This window comes from Rhinoderma darwinii, chromosome 3 (assembly GCF_050947455.1).
Source record: "Rhinoderma darwinii isolate aRhiDar2 chromosome 3, aRhiDar2.hap1, whole genome shotgun sequence".
NCBI classification, from domain to species: domain Eukaryota; kingdom Metazoa; phylum Chordata; class Amphibia; order Anura; family Rhinodermatidae; genus Rhinoderma; species Rhinoderma darwinii.
Window position 1 is genome coordinate 117,449,469 of NC_134689.1, and position 17,636 is coordinate 117,467,104.

The 17,636-nt window shown below is 38.6% G+C and overlaps 1 protein-coding gene across 2 annotated transcripts in view; it reads left to right on the top strand.

Moving 5' to 3' along the window:
- Window positions 1–2,346: 2,346 nt before the first annotated feature.
- HTR4 (5-hydroxytryptamine receptor 4) overlaps window positions 2,347–17,636 on the top strand; it is a 497,831-nt gene continuing 482,541 nt past the window's right edge. For both annotated transcript variants that reach the window (XM_075856614.1, XM_075856616.1), the window contains exon 1: window positions 2,347–2,824. The gene's annotated coding sequence lies outside the window, so the exon portion shown is untranslated. The remainder of the gene's footprint in view (window positions 2,825–17,636) is intronic.

The following is a 17,636-nucleotide window of genomic DNA, read 5'->3' on the forward strand; positions in this document are numbered from 1 at the left end:
CTACCGAACCGGTTATTAAAATTACAGCCGGTTCACAGAACCGGAGTGAAACGGGAAACCGGAACCAGTCCCCTGCACTCAATTGTATCCCCATCCTTAGAAGGCGGATACAATTGAGTTGACTAGCGCTGCCCTGGCGATGCCTTCCGCTGGAGGAGGTCTGGCGTCGCTTGAGGACGGCGCGGGAACGGTACAGGTAAGCATATGTTTTTTTTTTTCTTTTACTGTGGGCAGTGTTGGGGGAGGATTATATAGCGGTCACTAACTACAGGGGAGGACTATATAGGGGCCCTCTCTACAGGGAACACTACAGGGTGCACTATCCACAGGGAACGCTACAGGGGGTACTATCTACAGGGAAAAATTATAATAATAACGCCACAGGGGGCCCCATCTACAGGGGATGCTATAGGGGGCCCTATCTACAGGGGATGCTACAGGGGGCCCTATCTACAGGGGACTCTACTATCTATAGAGCGCTCTATGAGGGGCACTATCTACAGGCGGCTCTATGAGGGGCACTATCTACAGAGGGCTTTATGAGGGGCACTGTGTGTGTGTGTGTGTGTGTGTGTGTGTGTGTGTGTGTGTGTGTGTGTGTGTGTGTGTGTGTGTGGTGCCTTACTTTACAGCATTTAACACAATTTTATTCCTGGCACAGTGTATGGTACTATTATATTCAGGGGCACAGTGTATGGTACTATTATATTCAGAAGCACAGTGTGTAGCACTATTATATTCAGGGCCCCAGCGTATGATACTATTATATTTAGGAGCATAGAGTGTGGCTCCATGAGAATTTTCTCTTCGTTTATAGGTGCTGAAACGTTAGAAAGTGAGGAGCCGAAGACATCTGAGCGGCAATCTCTGCAGAAATGGACTGTGGTCGGGAGAAGTCATCATAGAGGTCTGGACCAGATGGAAAAGAAAAGAGAAAAACAATGACTCCAATCTCAGAAGTCGTCACCAGTAAGTCACTAAATGTAAATGTTTATTCTCTCTGTGACTGACCAGTACTGTAGTCACTGTATGATCTGCAGCAAGATGATCGGTGTATCGTTCTTTTTTGTGAAACAACTCATAGCATATCCTTACCATCGTTCTGGCTATACTGGGAGCTGTAGTTTTATGCGGTATAAACTTATATGGCAGGGGATAAATTTAATTTGCAAATGATCTCTGTACTGACCTGTATTTGTGCTTGTACTGTATTTATCTAATGAGCTTGGTTCTGGAGTTGTAAATATGTAATGAACTTTGTTCTGGTGCTGTATATATGTACTGAGCTTGGTTCTGGAGTTAAATACATTATAACAACCAAGCTCAATACATATATACAGCACCAAAGAGAAACTCATTACATATATACAACTCCAGAACCAAGTTCAGCATATAAATACAGCACCAGAACCAAGCTCAGTACATATATACAGAACCACAACAAAGCTTAGTACATATATACAGCACCACAACAAAGCTCAGTACATAAATACAATACCAAAACCAAGATCAGTACATATATACAGCACCAGAAAAAAGCTCAGTACATAGAGACAGCATCAGAACCAAGCTCAGTACATATATACAGCACAAGAACAAGGCTCAGTACATAAATACAACACCAGAACCAAGCTCAGTACATATATAATTTTTTTTCCCCTTGGATTTCTACCTACACCCGACGTGGCTCTCTTGCCCGTGCAACGAATAACCATAGAATGTGGCATCTTTACTTCAAATGAGTGGTGAGCAGACCAATTTTTCTTGTACATTTTTTACATATATACAGTACCAGGACCAAGGTCAATACATATATACAGCACCACTACATCCACTTGTATTGTACTGTAAATTGCTACAAAGTTGTAATGTGCAATCTGCACAACAAATCTGACACAAATCCGCCGTCTGGACTCATGAGCCAGTCAGTTGGGCTTCATCAAGGTAAGTTTTGAGTATCTGGATGTAAACAATTAATGTTTACACTCACTGACAGCAAGCAGAAATTGTAAATTCAAGGATAAAGTATACTAGAAAGAATCAACTTTTTAGCAGATAACGATGAAACTTTATTTACATAAAACAGGAAAGGCACTATTATTTTTTAAATCAGAAAAAAGTTATCTCGGGAACTGGTTAAATTTCAGTATATCCATGTCATTGGGCTAGGGATTAGACATCTTGATAAAAAGAAATGCTATAAAAAAAACACGACATCTGCCAAAAGGGGGCTAGGTGCCGTAGGATGTACTGTATACAAGTAGTGATTGGTACAGTGGCCACTTGCTGTTACTATTTTACTATATGTAAATATGACCCCTTCAAAGCGCTACTGGTTCTCCTCTTGACAGCAGCTTGCTCGTAGACCGCATGGTGTGAATTAAGGGCAGTAACTAGCGTCCGGTCAGCGCAAAGCGCGCCAACGGCAGTGACCGTTGAGGAGAGCGAAGCTATAGACCTGGACATAGCGACCAGACACAGAGCTCAGGAGCCGCTCCAGCTGCCGTCCTCTGATTGGCTGACGCGCTGAATGAATGTGTATACAAGGCGGCAGTGGAGGTTCAGTCAGCTGCCAGTGCTCTAGTCTGCACAGCTCCAGGTACTCTGCCCTAGAAACTTCCTGAGGGCACAGCACGGCAGGGGTTAATGTGGACGGATTCCTCTTAAAATGAGGAGATTGCGGTGGATAACCGAGAGAGGAAAGTGAGCGGACATTATGTCAATTCATACTTGCGTCTTCTCCTGGGTCCATGGAAGGATGAGGACTGCTGTTAGCCAGGGGTAACATGCATTTGGGACTCTTCTCTGCACTCGCACTGCAATGGTAAGACTGCCTTATATTCTACTTCAAACCAGTGCTGCATTCATGTGATATAATAGTCGTTGCTAATGTGGGGTGCAGTGCTAGGGAATGGGGTTCTGTACACTTCATTACTTCTTATGGAATTTCCAGGTACGTCCTGCTCTTAAAGCGACAGCGCTTTCTCTATGCAGCGCTCTAAGAAAATGACCGATCCCAGTGAAGAACGATCGTATCTCTGACCGCAGTGCGATGTGCAGACATCTGCTGTGTGAACTGTGTCACAGGATAAGAAGTGTGTTCTTCACTGCAGTCTATCAGATCATATGAGTGTAAGCTCTTTAGGTTAAACTGAACTGCCTGCATTTAGCAGGAGATTATAGGTTCCTATATACCTGTGTGTCTGCAGTCACTGAGGCGACCCTGTGCTATACTGAGTAGTTTATAGTCTAGGACACCTGATGTGTCACACACTGTATCAGTGAGCTGGATATATTGCTGCTTGTAATGTCATATATATATATATATATATATATATATATATATATATATACTTTTATGTCCGTGCTGTAAGTATCAAACTTGTAGCCTGCACATTTCCAATGTATTTTACATAAACATACAGCTTTATTATTATTATTAGTTCATATATTATTACATTTTTATTGTATTTGTGTTTTATAAGCTTCCAAAACAATCCCCGCTGAATATTCTGGTTATTACAACATGCAGAATGCGAGCTCAGGATGAGCAGCTACAGTAAATCTGACATTCTTTTTATGACAGTTTTAATATATTGAATAGGAGCCTAACATGAAGCACGTTATAATTCACATCGATAATTACACTGCGGGATGAATGACAATATAAATCTTTTATGTAAGTGCATTGTAATTGGATAATGTTCCTTCATTGTATATTTCTTAATTTTATTCAAATTTAATTAGGGTATAATCACTTCTGGATGTAGACAATATAACTAGAAGTTTGTTAAATATTATTCAGGCTCTCAGCATCTGTAATGGTTACATTTATTGGGATTGAACTAGTTAAAAGGGGGTTGTTCAGGATAAAAACAAAGGTTCTGCTTTTTTTTCCCCCCAGAAATAGCGCCACGTTTGTCCATGGGCTGTGTCTGGTACTGCAGCTCATCCCCCTCCCCCCCCATTCACTTGAAGTCTATGGACCGATGTGGCGCTGTTTCTGGGGGGTGGGGAGGGGAAACAAAACCTTTTTTTCTAATTCTGGATGACCCTTTTTAAACATAATCTCATTATTCAGAAAATTATATTATACAATGAATAAACTTTATTTGCAGCCCTTAGTGTTTTTCACCTATGAAAAATGCTAGATCGGTGCACGGTCTCCGCTCCTCCTAGTCGCTGTCTTGCGGCTGTGGGAACCTGGGGATCCCTGTTCTGGCTATCGGTGGGGGTCCCAGCAGTGAAATATGTTGCAGACTGGAATACCCCTTTAAGGCCGCCTTCACACACAGAATTTTTCTGGCAATTTTAATGGCATTAAAAAACCGCTTCTAAAAACGCCTTTGTGTTTAGGGTATGTTCACACGGCTTATTGTCGGCAGTTTTCTGGGCCTCCAAACATCTGCCCATTGATTTCAATGGGGAAAATGGAGTTTCGTTCCGACTGGGTGTTTTTTGCATGTCACTTCTTGAGCTGTTTTTGGAGCCGTTTTTCATTGTGTCAATAGAAAAACCGCTCCAAAAAACACAAACAAAAACGTTTGATGCTTAAAAAAAATCAGAGGCTGGTTTCCCTTGAATACAGATTCGTATTTTACAGCCGTATTTTGTTTTGCATGTGATCATACCCTTATTTGGGGCATTTTTGGTGGCGTTTTTTTATTTGTCATTTTGTACTTTTGCCGTCCTTTAGAGAAGCCTATGGGAAAAACGCCTAAAGTCTGTATCCAGAGTATGCTGCGCTTTGAAAAAAGACGTCATTGACAACAAAATTGCCACAAACCAAAACGCAGTTGTGTGTAGTTCATTTTATATTTTACTACAGACTTTATTGTAATATCTGCCTGCACTAAAAAAAATGCTGTTAAACTCTATTAAAAAATAAATAAATGCACAAATTCGGCAAAATGTGTGTAAATCCAGCCAAAGGGTATGTTCACACGGGCCATTTTCAGCCGTTTTTAGGGCCGTTAAAGCCCCGAAAAATGTCTAAAAATGCGGTGTCTGAATGCCTACAAACATCTGCCCATTGATTTCAATGGCAAAAAATAACGTTCCGTTCCCAGGGGGCATTTTTTTACACGGCCGTTTTTTTAAAACGGCTGCGTAAAAAAAAGCCTCGTAAAAAGAAGTCCATGTCACTTCTTGAGACGTTTTTCATTCACTCAATAGAAAAAAACGCGCAAAAAACGCTAGTTGCATAAAAAACGGCTGAAAATCAGAGGCTGTTTTCCCTTGAAAACAGCTCTGTATTTTCTGCCGTTTTTTGTTAAGCGTGTGAACATAGCCTAACTTTGCAAGGCGTCTGTTTTGTTATCCAGTGAAAGTGATGTGACCAGACTCTCCAATGTGAAGACCCTCCAAACAGCTTCCCATATCTAAACCCATGTGAGTGAGATATGGTGGTGGGTTGTTATATTTAACACCTTATTTTGGTCTTCAGGATGGAGTTGTTTTTTATTTATTTTTTCCTTCAACAAACTGCTTGTTTTTTGGGAGCAAACGCCAGTTTTTATTGTAGTTCTTTTTGGGGCACATATAATCTATTAACTTTTTTTTTTTTTATTAAACTTTTTTTGGAGATGATGAAAAAAACTGCAATTTCCCCTATTGTTTTTTGCAATTTTTTTTGCGCCATATATTAAAAAATGTTAACCTCATTCCTTGGGTTGGTACGATAATTGAATGTTACTGCTTTTGCTAAATAAAAGCATATTTCATGGAGAGAAATATTTTTTTTTGTGACGTCACATCCCGAGACCCATAATTTTTTAAAATATTTTTCCATCTACATATCCATGAAGGGCACAAGCACTTGATGCATTTTTACTTTTGGATTTCTACACATTGCAGAATTTCTCTTGCGAAAACGCTGCAGTAATTCCGCACAGAAAATCCGGTCAGAAATACCACAGTGGTTACGCTACCTGTGAACATGCCATTAGTGGAATTACCTGCATTTATCTGCATTTTCCGTAGTGACACTGCAGCAAATTCCGCACGTTACACGTGTTATCTTTTACATAGAAAAAACTGCTTTACACGCAGCATTTTTTTCTGGTGTCTGCGGCCATATGTTCGCTTGTAGTCAATGGGGAGATCTAAAACTCGCAGCATAGGGGGGTCTTTGTTTTTTGCCTCAGCGGCGTATCTACAAAATCACAGGAAGGCTTGGTTTGGCATTTTTTTAAGCATTTAATGGTATTTTTCACTCGTAGACCTTCATAGGTTTTTTTTTTTTTTTTTTTTTTTTTTGCCTCTTCAAAAGTGTCAGTGTGTTTAGTTTTGTTTTTGTTTTTTTTTGGCTCTTTTTCAGAAAAAAAAATCCTGTGTTGCAAAGAGGAATCTTTGCATCCCATAATCTTTGAATCACATGATTTGCAATGTGAAAAACGCCACTTAAAATAACACGGATAGTAAAATACACCGGATGCAAAAAAAAAAGCCATAAACACATGTACCATTTTACGAAAAAGGTAATTTTTTTTTTAGATGCGGTTTTATTATTTTGCCCAAAAAAAAGGGCAATTTATGCTCTCTAAACCAGTTTTCTGGAAAATGGTAGCAGTGTGGTGGAAATTCCCAAAAATTTGCCCTACAAACGGCGCTGTTCCCTTTTTAAAGGATGTGAAATTGGTTCCTTGGTGCCACATGGCGAGGAAGCAAACAATATAATAACTTGAAAGTTCTTTAATGATATGAATGGATACAGGCGACGCGTTTTGGAGCCAGATCGGCTCCTTCCACAGGGAGTATCACAGAGATATTTTGTAGTGAAAATTTGCTCTGACTGAACCATGGCATCTGGTATAGGCTATGCCATGGAAACCACCCTCTAATGAGATCTTGAACACCATGAAGAATTAATATATAAAGTATATTGAAACATGTAACTTTTTATTATACAATGAATAAACTTTATTTGCAGAAACCGGAATACCCCATTAATGAGGTATTCCAGCCCTTAGCGTTTTTCACCTATATAAAAAATGCGCTCCGCTCCATTCAAACTCCTCCTAGTCGCTGTCTTGTCTTGTAAAAATAATGCTAAAACATGTATTATATATTATATTTATTATTGCTTGCGCGCAATAAATATCCAGTGTGAGAACAAAAATCTTCTCCACACAATTTGAGGAATGACTTTTGGCTCCTTCCTGTCTTAAGTACAATACTACAAGTCATTCAAGCTGCATGCCGTAAACTAGATTCCCAGCTACATTTCCTATCATAGTATAAATGGTACTTCCAGTTTTGTGGATTCTTGCTTCACATTTCTAATGTCCAGCTATATTGTTTTCTGTTATTATATTTTATTTCTTTGGTTGTATCATTGGTAAGGTGATCAGTTTAATCCTTGTCATTCCCCATTCTGCATCCATGTATAATAAGATATTCTGTGCAGTTTATACCGTGCCTGATTTTTATTGTCTGAGTTCATGCCAGTGAGGATAAAAATCGACTATATTCATCATAAAAACAACCTATGTCCAGTGTTTTAAATATTTGTTTACTATATATTATATAGTGGGATTTATTTATGCAAACTAGTGCAGACTATATATATATATATATATATATATATATATCTCCATAGCATAGGTAGGGCATGCACAGGCTAGAGCCTATGGATAACACCTCCGTCACAAGGATGATGCGTTGTGGCTACTTGTTGATTACATAGGACACGCTCTTTACACATTGGTTAATGGAGGCAGACGCGCCACAGGGAATATGTATTAGTTTAATAGTTTCAGTAAAAAAATAAAAATAAAGAGAAAAGATAATGAGATGGATATGGTACTGTTGAAAAGAGACTTATGCCCATCAAGTTCATCCATGGAAATTATTGAAATTTTCCTTTTTTTTTTTTTTTTTTTAATCCTTGGGATAGGCCATAAATATGATAGCTGGGGCCCGACTCTTGTCACCCCTGCCGATCAACTGTTTGAAGGAGCCTTGGCACTCCAGCGAGCATTGCACTCTCTCTTCATTGTACATTTTACTTTACATGCCTCCCCTGATCACTTTTGTAGAGTTTGTTTTTTGTTTAGTCTTATTTTTTTTGCCGCATTTTTCGTTAGCAAAGTGTGGCAAAAAATGTTATTAAACACGGTAAACAGTACTGATAAGCTATATTCACCCAGCGCAGTCAAATCACTTTTTTTGCCACAAACTTGCTTGCCACAATCATGGCAACAAAATGAAATTTGACCGCTCAATGTGAATATACCCTAATATCACAAGCAGCCCCGAAACACAGGTATGATGAGTGCTGCAGGATGAACCTATTAGTCCTTGGATTTATTTAAATGTATACAAAAGTAAGAAATATTATGTTTTAGAAAAATAAAAAAATTAAAGTTTTATGTAATAGAACAGAAAACAGCAATTCTGCCATTGGTTTCTAATTTATTTTTTACGCCATTCACTGCGGATTAAATAACGTAATAGTTTTATAGCTCGGGTCATTATGGACGCGGCGATACTAATTATGTGTATTTTTATTTATTTTTTTCATAATAAAGCATTATGTAAGAGGAAAAAATAGTTTTTTAAACAATTTTTTTTTTATTTCATTGTATTTTTTTTAGGTCCCGCTATGGGACTAATATGCGATTGTTTGATCACTTTTATAATACGCTGCAATACTTCTGTATTGCAATGTATTATGTCTGTCAGTATAAAACCGACAGACATTCTATTAGTTTTTAATAGGAGTACACTGTTGGCAGGCATTGGGGGTCTTGTTAGTCTGCAATGGAAACCATTGGTACCCCATGATCGCGACAAAGGGGTGCCGATGGGGTTACCGTGGCAAAACCACTCTCCCTCTGAAACAACTTAGATGCATCTAATGTGTTAAACGGCTGGTATCAGAGGTAACTCTAATCACAGCTGTTAGAGCAGGAGCCTGGCTGTCTTTAGACAGCCCGGCGCCCAATCTAACCTGCATGGGACCTTGCTTAATGTGTCAACGATTTTTTTCCTTTCACTGATGGCAAATAGAGATCATAAAAACATAACGTTTAATAAGGTTTATTTGACTACATCTAAGAGAAAACTCTTTAATGTAAAACAATGTTTTTTGTTTTTTTTTATAAATTAAAATCTGATTCCCAGTAGTGATCCAGATATGGCATTTGTTTCTTTACTACATCTGATCTTTATTTATTCTTCTTCTATATAGCCAGTGTATAGATAAATGCACAGAGATGGAAAGGCTTGTGTGAGCGGCTCCTGGAGAGTCCAATAAAACATGCAGTTCTTGCTCTGCATACGCTGCGGAAAACGTTGCAGTGTGTGAAAAATATTCCGCCACGCATGAGCTAGACAATATTGCAGAATATTTTTCCCATAGGCATACGTTGTAGTTTTCCGAGGCAAATTCTTAAGCTGCGGAAACACAAGACACATACATCACGTGTGAGTGGACCCTAAATCTGCACTTGCTATTTGATTTTATTGTTTGTTAAGGGAACTCTGATTGCCAGCACCTCCCTGCCCAGGCTGCCTGGCACCACCAATAAAATAAGGTGGCATTACTTGACTTCCTGGAATTTTGTAAATGCTCTGGATTTTTATTAACCTTTTCCCAGCAACTAGTCAAGAAACATACAAAAATAATTTTTCTGAATGTTTTGTTTTTTAAATGAATATACAAATACATTAATTCGTAGCCTTCTAATTGAAAAAATAAATGTGACCTTGGAATTGGATACTGTACATTAAAATGACAAGAGAGAATGCATTTGTGATGTATGCCTATATAAAGAATCTCTGTATATTCCCCCTCCCCTTTTCCCTTTTTTTTGTTCATGGGGTAGTCTCTCACGCAGTCTCCTATTATTTGGGTTCTTTCTCTGATTTGTGGCTTTGCAGTAGCGTTGAAGCAGTGTTCAGTATTTTCAGCCTCCTGCATCATTTCCCGTGGGAAGCACTCTCCATTATGTATACCATCGGTATTTTGTCTGCATTACAGTATGTATTCGTGTCCTATATAGAACTAAGGAGCAGGGTTATACCTGAGTGGTAATAAAGGTGACCCGCAGAGGCACAGTGATGTTTGTGTATTGACTCTTCTCATCACCCCAAACTAACCCCTGAGGTTTGCACATATCCAAGTATTTGATTTGAATCTTGCTGGCATATGGCAGTGCCAGATGCTGTTTCTGCAACAAGTACAAGCACTTTCTCACCAGTATTAGTACTACTCTCCAGTGTCCACTGTCCTGAATGTGGCAATTTTACTGACATATGAGCTCACTTACAGTACAAGCAGAATTTTAGGTGGCACTCATTTCATACAATATGAGGAAGTCATAGGCACAAAACTACTTTTTTTTTTTTTTGTTTTTTTTTTTTGTTACATTGCTATTGGAATCAGTACATTTAGCATAATGCACAAGTACAGCAACAGTTAAATTCCCTGACATTTCCCTTCAAATCTGTCATCATGTTGCTATTTATGGCTAAACTTTGAGATTTAAACCCAGACATCAAACTATTAAATGAGATTGTGCCGGGGGAGCCACGGCAGCCAGACTTTTTTCCTAAGTGCCCTAATGGGGCATATGAACAGGGGTTGTCCTGATGGGACAACACCTTTAAAATAGATTAGACTACTCTGCTTCTTTTTAAAATGTTATTTAAGAGGATGGAACCCCTATTGACTTCTTAAACACCTGCTAAAATCCCAACCACCTGTATAGGAGGATGCAGCGTTGCATGTTTTACCTCAATTAGGCTTAATATATTTACGTATGCACACAGTCCCTGTGGCTAAAGTCGACCTGTCACTGCAATGGGCTGTGATTGGCTGGCTCAATCACATGAGCTGTCATCCCTAAAAACGACACGTCGTCAAACCGCAGCGTTATCCGAGATAAGGCAGGGAACCTGAGCAGTGGCAGCGTGGGAACTGTAGAATTTCAAGGGTATGTAAAGATGTTTATTTTAAGGACCAATCTTTAATAATACTTTCGTTTTCGGTAAATACTTGCTCTCCATAAAATAGTATTTTCTTGCAAGTCTGTTTTGCGCTGTTCTAATGGTCTACCTCCTAAGGCGCTGACATATCCTCTGTGACAAGTGTTTTGTTTTTTTTTTTTATATCCTCAAACAAACAACTAGCCATCATAACCTCTTTCCAGTAAATTATATTACTTTATACAAGGGTGAAAGAAAATATTTTGTATTGTAATATGGCACACTATCAACACTGCACTAAAAAATGTTTGTTCAATTCTGTAGATGAGCTTAAAGATCCCTTCTAATTATTCACACTAAAAAATAAAGCGATAGTTCTCCTATGGTGTTCTCCTGTACACTGACTCTTAGATAAATGTAGCTATTACTAAACTTTTGGGTTCAGAAGAAAAGGAGTAAATTACTCACTGATCCTGCAATGAGTGCTGAGGAGTGGAGCTCTACGACTTCTGTTCTTATATTTATGTTGGTTGTCATGGTGACCTGGATCATTTAAAACCTGGAAGATGGAAGCAAGAAGGCTAATTGGTCACTTTCCCTCTATGTAGCTGGCAGCAGCACCATCTCCACCCTTTTATATTCTCCCTAACATGCCCGTCAAACCTTTTCATGTTCTATTTTTGTACAGCACAGACAATATTTTGCACGTATGTATAATTAAAGATTTAGAACAGACCAGCAAGGTACTGATGGTAATGACTGTAGGAATGTAAGCTTGGGATGTAGTGTGACCTATAGAATTTATTTATTTGTGTATGTATGTGTGTGTGTGTGTGTATGTATAAATATATATATATAATATATATTTTGGAAGAGAAAAGCAGCACTTCGTGACTGTATAGGCTGGTGCTATGCGAACCTGACCTTAATCCAAAACTGTCCTATAGACATGTGAAGAAATCATCGCAGCACTCCAATAGGTTGATGTCAAACAAAAATGTGGTTTATTGTTACATGTTTCAAAGGATAAGCTTATCCTTTGAAACATGGAACAATAAACCATGTTTTTGTTTGACATCAACCTATTTGAGTGCAGCGATCATTTCTTTATATATATATATATATATATATATATATATATCTCATAGAAAAACAGCAGCACTCACCCCACGATAAGGTATATGTAAAAGACTGGGTGCTCAGCAAGTAGCCCTGATCCTTGGACTAAATACAGGTATTTCAAAAAAGAAGATCTTGCAGCACTCCAATAGGCCAAAAAAGTGTTATTTATTCAATCCACATCAAGTAAAAGTGCAACGTTTCAGTCCTGCAATAGGCTTGAGGAAGGTGTGGATGTGGATTGAATAAATCACTTTTTTGCTAACTGGAGTGCTGCAAGATCTTCTTTTTTTTTTTTTTTTTAAATGCCTACATAAATGTGTGTGTATATCATTACTTAAAGCACCAGTGATAGTATTTCCATATGGGGTACATATATGCATGACTAGCAGCAGTGGGACATTGAGCTGTGATTGGTAACTCATAGAATCTGTCTGTACAGTGCAGTGATTATGTATGTTTTAAATGTCTTTTAAAACTTTCCTAATTATCTGTGAATTCTATTAATTCAGGGTCTACATAACTTTATATACACTATCTGGCAAAAAGTATGTGGACACCTGATCATCACACCTATATGAGCTTGTTGGACATCCCATTCAAAAAGCATGTGGGTATTCTCATCTTGGACATTTATGACTGTTTCTTTACTCCCGTCCACCTCCTCAGTCGGTGACTGGATAGCAGTAAGAACAAGAGTAGGTAGAACAGGGGTCCCGTTCTAGAGATAGGATCGGATACCAGAGGTGGGACTCATCTATTGGATATTTACAGCATATGCTTTGGATATGCCATACATGTCCAAAATGGGAATACCCCTGTAATATACAGCTGACATCCTGCTGCAACGGTGGCGATAAGTTACCTCTGATCGCTGCCATCTAACGTTTTAAAAGCGGCAGTCGATAGCGACTGCCGCATTTAAGTGGTTGACAGAGGGAGGGGGCTCCCTCTGTTCCCCCCCTGCGAGCGATTTCAGGCGCGGATGGTTGCTATGGCAACCAGGAAGCCTAGCAACAGCTTCCTGGTTGGCCATGTACGATGGCCTATTAGGTCCTGCCCAAGGCAGGACCTAATAGGCTAAGGCCCCATGCACACAGGACCCATTGCACACCCCATCCACATGGACCCATATCATGATTTTACTGCACGGTGAGCACTGTAAAAAAAATGAAACAGAAAACCATAACAATTTTTTTTATCAACTTGTCTAAAAAATGTTTTCATAAAAAGATGCAAGTACCCAAGAATGGTACCCACAAAAACTACAGTTCGTCATGCAAATAACAGGCCCTCCTGCAGTGAAATCAACTGAAAAGTAAAAATGATATGGCTGTCAGAAAATGGCGACACTAAAACATGTTTGTTGGTTTTTTTTTTGTTTGTTTTTTAGAAAATATTTGATCTCGGATCTATGCAGACAACTTGAGTTCCTCCACACCAAACTTTTCACACTGTCTTTATGAACTTTGCATTGTGCACTGGGGCACAGTCATGTTGGAACAGAAAGGGGCCTTACCTAAACCGTAGCCACAAAGTTAGACGCATACAACTGTCTAACATGTCTTTGTAGTACCTTCACTGGAAATAAGGGGCCTAGCCCAAAACCTCAAATTGCCCCAGACCATTATAACTATCCCCTCTTCACCACATTTTAAAGTAGGCACTATGCATTCCGGTAGATGGCATTCTCTTGGCATCCAGCAAACTCAAATGTGCTCCAGACTGCCAGATAGTGAAACATGATTAATTACTGCAGAGTACAGGTTTCCCCTGCCACAGAGTCCTGTGGCGGTGCACACAGGCGTAGCTAAAGGCTCATGAGTCCTGGTGCACAAGTTCAACTTGGACCCCCTTCCTGCCCCCACCATCTTTGACAAAACCAAAATCTCTTATTACACATAAATACGCACGGAAGTAGATTACAGTAACGTTTTTATTTTTAAAAAATGAGCATTTTTGGCCAAGTTATGACCATTTTTGTATTTATGCAAATGAGGCTTGCAAAAGTCCAAGTGGGTGTGTTTAAAAGTAAAAGTCCAAGTGGGCGTGTATTATGTGCGTACATCGGGGCGTGTTTACTACTTTTACTAGCTGGGCGTTCTGACGAGAAGTATCATCCACTTCTCTTCAGAACGCCCAGCTTCTGGCAGTGCAGACACAGCCGTGTTCTCGAGAGATCACGCTGTGACGTCACTTCCCCAGGTCCTGCATCGTGTCAGACGAGCGAGGACACATCGGCACCAGAGGCTACAGTTGATTCTGCAGCAGCATCAGTGTTTGCAGGTAAGTAGCTACATCGACTAAAAATGAGTTATAAATTGAATACTAAAGGTACAGAGCCTACTTAGAAGTTAATTATAGGTTACATGTACATGATTTTTCACCCACTACCACCAGGTATTGCTTGTTTAATCAAAAAAGAAACAGGTTATGGCTAAACCATACCCAAAAATCATACCCAAAAGTGCAATATACATATAGCACGGTGCCATTTCTGAAAAAGATATATACCAAAAAAGAAAAGAAAAAAGATCCAGAAATATATCAAGGCACTCTCAGGTAAATATAATTTATATAAAGTCAATTTTATTTAAACCTCCGAATATTTTCAGATACATTAATATATACATACAAAAAGTTTTTTTAAAAAGATCTCCTGGCCAAGAGGAAGGATGACATATAATCTGATACACCTTTACATATTAATTAATTCCCTCATATAATACGTTTGTTCTCCCTAAGCATAGGGACAGATAATACATTTGGAACAATCGCTAGGTTGTGTTCACACTTGCGTTTTTGGACAAAATAAATTTTATATCCTCAACGTGGCCACCATGCCTATTCATGACAAGTAGAAATATTTTTATAATCTCCTATGTAGTGAAATTCCAATCCTGGGAGAATAACCATCCCATGGTAACATAAGCTGTTTGGACGGCAGATTTTTATATTGTTTAGCTCTTCCCTCCTATTGCATACAGCATTGGATTTTGGGGATGATAAGTAATAGGCAGTCTATTTGGTAGACGCAAGGTTTAGATATATCCCCCTCGATCCTCTTTGTTCAAAAGGCAATCAGTTTTCCAAAATTTCGTATAATAGCTTGTATAAAAATAACTAATACGGAGATTGTGAGCCAGGCCCTGTCTTCCAATATCAGTGTCTAATCTTCTTTTTTTTTTTTTTTTTTTTTTTGTATTACTCTTTATTCGTTTTTTTTTTTTTTTTTTTTTAATTGGCAAGCAAAGTGACAAAAAAAAACATACATTTTGACAATGCTTTTTTTTTTTTTTTTACAGTAATCACTGTGCGCTATAAATTACATTTTACTTTATTCTGCAGGTCGGTACGATTACGGTGATACCATATGTATATAGTTGTTGTTTTTTTTTTTTTTATGGCGTTTGCGCAATAAAATCACTTTTCTATAAAATTCATTAATTTTTGTGTCCCCATATTCTGAGCCAGAATTTTTTTCTTTTTCAGTCAAAAGCTATGTAAGGGCTAGTTTTTTGCAGGACGGGTTGTAGTTTTTATTGGTATTATTTTGGGGTACATGCGAATGTTTGATCACTTTTTGTTATTTATTTTTTGCGGTGTTCACCGTACGGGAAAAATAATATTATAGTTTTATAGTTGGGGTTGTTACGAACGCGGTGATACCAAATATGTGTACTTTTGTAAGGATTTGTTTTTTTTCCCTATAATAAAATACTTCTAGGGAAATAAAGCTATTTTTTGTTTTTGTAACTTATAACCTGTTTTTACACTTTTATTACACATTTTTATTAGGTTTCTTTTTTTACTTGAAGACCTGCAGCACTGATGGTTGCTATAATACATTACACTACCTAGGTAGTGTAACGTATTATAAACTGTCAGTGTGACGCTGAGAGTCACACTGGCAGGAAGCCTATGAGCACCAACTGCTCATATGTTGTATAGCCTCGGTTTTGCCATGAAACCGACGGCAGCACCCGCAATCGGTCCTCGAAAGTTTGTTGTAGCAATAAACTTTCCAGTTTGTTGCTACAACAAACTTTCCCTGCGATCACATGATTGGGACCTGAACCAATCAGGTCCCGATCATGTCTCCGGGACCAGAGGCAGGGTTTAACAGCGCGATCCGGGTGTCAGCATTACTCTGAGACACCCTTGATTGCGCTTTTAACACCAACTGTGAATTCACGTCGGTGCTGCACAGAGCCCAGCAAGCGCCGACGTGAATTTACTGTGGGCAGTCAGGAAGCAGTTAGTAACGGTGATCATATTCTCAATCGGTTCGGCTGTCAGCGAGCAGGTTGCTGGGGAGCCGGGGACACTGACACAGCAGGCGTCAGAGCGCTTTTCACAGCGCTATGCCGGCTGGAACAGAGATCTGTATATTCACGCCCTGGCAGCACGGGGTATGTGTGAAAAGGATGTGAATTTACAGATTGTCGGCACGAAAGGGTTAAGTCATACATTTTATCATGATGCCTTATCGATACAATCTTGCGCTGTTCAGTAAATTCATACGTTAACGTACACGTTAACATGTGAGTCTATGTGCAACTGATGGATAGCATCCGTCGGCGGTATAATTATTTTTATTACATATTTAATATATAACGCCATACATTTCAAGATATGTCTGGTTTAGAGAAGTTACGGAAGGCCACATCTGTATATAAATATTTACGTGTATATAATATGTTTATTTTTATGTTATCTGTGATGACCTACAAAATAAAAGCAAGTGCAATTGTGGATAATACTAAGCTTATCGAACGCCTACTTAGATTCAAAAAGAAAATATAAATAGATTATGCCCTCCTCCACATTCAAGGGGTGTCATGTATTTTTATACTATAGTAAGTTGTCAAACTAGGAGGAAAAAAATGTAAAGTTTATACCATCATGAAAATTTGAAATGCCATGCTTTTCCAATTAAAAAAGAAAAGCAAGGGGCTAGGCGCTCATGGGAGGATGAATAAGTCAAATTCACATAAATGATAAAATTGTAAGATTAGGAATAATCACCATAGGTGGTTGTGCAGAATAAGCACAATGCTATGTATCGCTTTTTCATATAGGATGAATGCTGCCAACACCAAAGAGCCTTTTACACGGTTGCCATCCACGGCAGGACGATTTACAGAGCAATACAATTTGTACAATACAATTTGTATAATTGCTGCTGTTTTACATGCAGGTGCAAATTATCCAAGTAGTCAGTAGGCTACAGATAGTTGAGTTTTATTCAGTTATATCTCGCATACAACGCGTTTCTGGGCTCCAACGGCCCCTCATTCAAGTAACCGATGAATGTTCTGACAAATGGACCACATATCCATTGTAGCTAATAATTTTGTTACTATAGAACTAAGTATTATAAATTAGTGGAACAAAGTTAGAGGTCCAGCACACAATATGAAAAAATACAAAACTGTTTATTTAAGTCAAAATTAAAACAAGAAGTTATAAATCCCAGGGAGAGAGCACCTACGCGTTTCAAACTTTTCAGTTCTTAATCATAGCTTAATTATAATATAGTGTCAGATCATTATGTTTGTGTCCTCCTATAGAACTAGCCATGA